The sequence below is a fragment of the Peromyscus leucopus genome, chromosome 3 (assembly GCF_004664715.2).
Source record: "Peromyscus leucopus breed LL Stock chromosome 3, UCI_PerLeu_2.1, whole genome shotgun sequence".
Classification (NCBI taxonomy): domain Eukaryota; kingdom Metazoa; phylum Chordata; class Mammalia; order Rodentia; family Cricetidae; genus Peromyscus; species Peromyscus leucopus.
Genome location: NC_051065.1, coordinates 123,723,965 through 123,728,657, shown reverse-complemented (window position 1 = coordinate 123,728,657; position 4,693 = coordinate 123,723,965). Strand labels below are relative to the sequence as shown.

Here is a 4,693-nt window from a genome sequence, read left to right as displayed (position 1 = left end):
TTGGAGAGGGTCACATGCCCTTCTCCCTCTCCCTGCTCCTGCTTGCGAGATGGATTCTCACTTAGTCAGATCAGAGGACGACTTCTGTTGTCTACTCTGTTCTGTAATCTTGAGTGTATTTCCTCAATTTATATCTTAATAAATTCTGCTACCCATTTAATAGACTCATGTGGATTGATTGTAATACATCTCCCTAGAACCATGCCAAATAGTTCAAGCTGAACAAACACTTATCTTTTAATAGGGATAAATGCTATTTGCACCTTTGTCTGCTTAAAAAAATTAGGTTTATTTATTTTATTTTGTGTGCGTGAATGTTTTGCCTGCATGCATGTATGTGTGCCACATGCATGCCTTTGGGTCTCTTAGAACTGGGATTATGGATTGTTGTGAGCCACCATGTGGGTGCTGGGAATTGGACCTGGGTTCTCTGCAAGAGCAACAGGTGTTCTTAACAGGTGACATCTCTCCAGCTCCCTTTGTTTGCTTTTTTTTTTTAAAATAACAAAGTTTTGCCTCAAGTTTATTTGTGAAAAACAGCACAGGATACCAACCACCTACCAATAGTTTGGAGGTTCATACCAGCCCATCTGTCTTCACTTTGGCAGATGGCCTTTTCTATTGAGCCTTCACAGGGGCCTGGGAGTCTGAGCTGGAGCTGCTGTCCCTGCCTTGGTTTGAGCCTTGGCCTTTGGTTGGCTGAGCCTGCCGCGCTTGGCCATGTAGCCACCAATCCATGTCTCAAGCTTGGGGTGGCTGATGAAAGCAAGTCGGGGGAGTTTGTGTTTGGGACCGTTTGGCTTCACAAGGGCTTTGACGGCCTCTACACATGCACTCACTGCCTTCACATTGTCTGCCTGCGTCTTCTTGTGCTTCTTGGCGAAATGCATGTTCCTCAGGTACTTGGGGTCAACTCCCTTAAGAGATTCTACCTTTGTGATCGGAGTTTCTTAATGACATTTCTGTGCCATTTGGGAACTGATTATGTGTGGTGTGGTTTGTGGACCTGATCATGCTGGCACAGTAACTCACAGTTCCCAAAGTACCTGGGACCAAAAGAGAAAAACACCCCACTGTCTGCTTTTAATATTTTTTTTTTTGTGTGTGTGTACCTCTACACACCATTACACACATGTACACGAGAGGGGACAACTTTCTGGAGCAACTCTCTCTTGTCACTATGTTTTTGAGGATCCAATTTAGGTCATTAGACTCATGTTGCAAGTGCTTTTTGTCTCTGTCTGACTTCCTTTGTGTCTTTTGAGACAGGGTCTCATTATGTGACCCAGGCTGTCCTGAGACTCACTGAGTAGAACTCATTCAGCTGGCCTAAACCTCAAGGCAGCTCTCCTAGAGCAGCCTCCCAAGTGCCAGCATTGTAGGGATGTGCTACAGTTTTTTGCCTATTTGTTTCTTAATTCATGTGGTATTTAGAAATTCCTTTCTAGATGCTTAGTGTATTTTATTGCTGTATTTTGAAGTTGAATGTGGGGACAGTTTCCTAGAGAGCTTTAAACTAAGCGGAGCAAACTTGTAGCAGATCTGCAAGTCTCCTCTTCCTAGTGACTTATCTGTCTTTAAGCCTGTAAAGATCCCCAGGGGAAAGGCCCCTGCCCAGAGCATCAATTTCTTTTGGGTTCATAGTCTGAGCTCCTAAAATGGCCCAAATGCAATCTGAAGAGGAGAGGCAGTCATCTAATTCATTTTGCTCTCAGAGCAGAGAAGTGTAGTATGTGATTACAGATGGAGCCTTTAGGAGAGCAATAAAAATAGCTCTGACAGCCATTTCCAATAAAAAAATAATTTTTCATTGGGCAGAATAGCCAATCAATGAAGACACTCTTGGAGCCCTTGTTTGGCAGTGTGTTTAGAGATATTAAGTCTCCAAAGCAGGCATGGAGAAGGGCTATGTGATTGATGCAGTACAAAATCCATATGCCTCATTTTAAGAGAAGTGTCTTATGATCTTTAAGTTTCAAAATAAGATTTCCCTTAAAATCTTTTTTCTAAATAAGAATCGACAGAATGATGGTTCTCCCACCTCGGGCTCTTGTGAGGGTGTCATTTTTTTTTTTCACTAAAACTGCCATTTAGTATAAAAGGGATTGAAATTGTAATAACTGTGGCTTAGGAGCTATTCATAGGGCTGTAAGGATTTCTTTATACTTTTAGTACCGAGGAGTTCTGTTTCTTCACTGATAAGGCAGGAATTGGGAAGTAGAGAGATTGTGAAAAGTTTACACAAAGCAAGTTTTATTATAATTGATATTTGTATAAATTAAATAGGAAGAGTGTTGCACTAATTCTGCATTTGTGCTCCTGAACATTTCTTTGCTTTAAACAACACACTTTTAAATCCTTAGTATTGTATCTTGTTGTGGCCAGGCATTCTTCCTGGTGAAGCTGTAATAAAGCTTTTCGCCTCTATTCATTTGAATGTAAATTCATTCTGAGGCTTAGTGAATACATTGATTTTATGTTTGATGGAGATTAATGGTTTAACAAAATGATAATATGGATTGCTGTCTCTAATTTCTACATTATTATTGGATTTAACTGCCTTTTTAACCCACACAGAGTCTTTAAATATTTTCTTTTTTTTGTTGCAGACAATGTTAAATAAAAACATATAATGATAATGACAAACCAGGCATGTTAAGAAAACAAAATTCAGATTGTGGGAGAAGACTAGAGCCGACTGCGAAGCACCTGTAGAGTGTTTCACATTCTGATTGGTTGCATTTGTTACTTTTCTATACTGTGATAACACACCAGGAACAAAAGCAGCATATGAAAGAGTTAATTTCAGCTTAGGGATCCAGATGGACAAGAGTCTGTCATGGTGGGCAGGTCTGGTGGCGGAAGCAGAAAGCTGAGGGACCACATCTTCAACCTCAGATGTGAAGCAGAGAACTGGAAATGGAATGGGGCTCTCAAAGTCTTCCCTCAGTGACATACGTACTCAAACAAGGCGAAACCACCTCTCCAAACAGTGCCACCAACTAGTACTGTTCAAATACATGAGCCTACAGGTGTGATTGTCATAAAAAATCACCATATTGGCAGAATTTAGATGAATATAAATGGACTAACTGAAGTTATAAGAGATAGTTGGGAACAAGCATAAGCTTTGTTTACTCAATTGTTCTTTCCTCATAAAATGTTTTTTTTTCCCAAAGGAAATATGGTTATATGGACGCATGTACAAAAGCAAGTGTTAAGATCTTTACAGATTTTCTTTATGTAATTACATATAATTATATTCTCTCTTCCCTCATTTTTAACCCCCAAATTTATTTAATATATTATAGCTGAATTTCTAATAATAAAATATCACCACAATATATAGATTATTTTGAACCTTCCTAGTTATTATTTCTTCAAATATTGTACCTCAACAATTCTCTGTAAATATTTTCCTAATTTTTTTTCGTCCCCCTCCTTCCCCTACTTAAAAAAACATTATGTGGATGGGTGTTTTTTTTTTGAATTTATGTCTCTGTACCACTTGCATGTCTGCCTGGTGCCCATGGAGGCCAGAAGAAGACATTCGATTCTATGAAAAATGGAGTTAGATGATTGTGAGCTGCCATGTGGTTGCTGGGAATCAAACTGGGGTCCTTTGAAAGAGCATCTGGTGCTCTTAACCTCTGGGCTATCTCTCCAGCCTCCCTGCTTTAGTATTTTTTGAGTGCTGACCCTGATGTTTACTGAGTATATGATTTTGGGTTCAATGTGAAGGTTTCAGTAACTTTAGTTATAAAAGTTGGAAGTATCAAGATCACTGGGATGGGGTTGCTATGAGGGTTGATTTAGGTATCTTATATTGAGGAGGCTATGGGAGGTGACCTATATATGCAAATTTCTCTTCCCATATCTATGGACTTTTCTTTATTCAATATGGAAGTGTAATCAACCCCTTCTATCATTTACTCCCTGAACTGGAGAGATAGCAATCTACAAATGGTTTCCTTGTCTGTAGTTTAGCTCCTGTATGCCATGCCTGTTCCTCAGACTATAAGTAGAGTGGTCATTCTGTGGCTCATGTCACATGCACAGTGATGACACCACCAAAGGCACATTCAAGTCTTCTAATCTATCTTCTTCCTTCCTGTCCAGTTTCATTTTATGCATTTCTTTCCTGTTCCATGTTTTTTTTTTCTTCTGCCTACCAAGGTTCCCATAGCCTACTTTCCCCCTTGACAACCTGTTATGGATTGAATTGGGTTCCCCTTCCCGCCACCAAATATGTTGATGTTCTAACATTCAGTGTCTGTGAATATTGTCTTATTTGGAAATTATGGTCTTTTCAGATGATCAATTTAAGATGGAATCATTAGGATGGGCCCTAACCCAACATGGCTGTGCCCTAAAGGACACACACACACACACACACACAGAGAGAGAGAGAGAGAGAGAGAGAGAGAGAGAGAGAGAGAGAGAGAGAGAGAGAGAGAGAGAGGAGAATGGTTCAGTAAAGTGAATTGACATATGTATCACCCCACTTTCTTATTTTTTGGAGGTAGAACACTTGAAATCTGCTCTTGGTGATTTTCAAAATTAGAATTCTTTTTCTTCAGATTGCTATGCTGTGTACTTGGTAGACTGGAGTCACAGCCTTTAAAAGATGCAGCTTTAAGGATTCCTCAAAGTTAGCTTTAAGACATAGTCAAAATTATCTTTAAAAATCCTT

The 4,693-nt window shown here is 39.6% G+C and overlaps 1 pseudogene; it reads right to left on the bottom strand.

Annotated features, from left to right (window-relative positions):
* Positions 1-629: 629 nt before the first annotated feature.
* On the bottom strand, positions 630-1,014 carry LOC119087726 (annotated as a pseudogene).
* Positions 1,015-4,693: the final 3,679 nt, after the last annotated feature.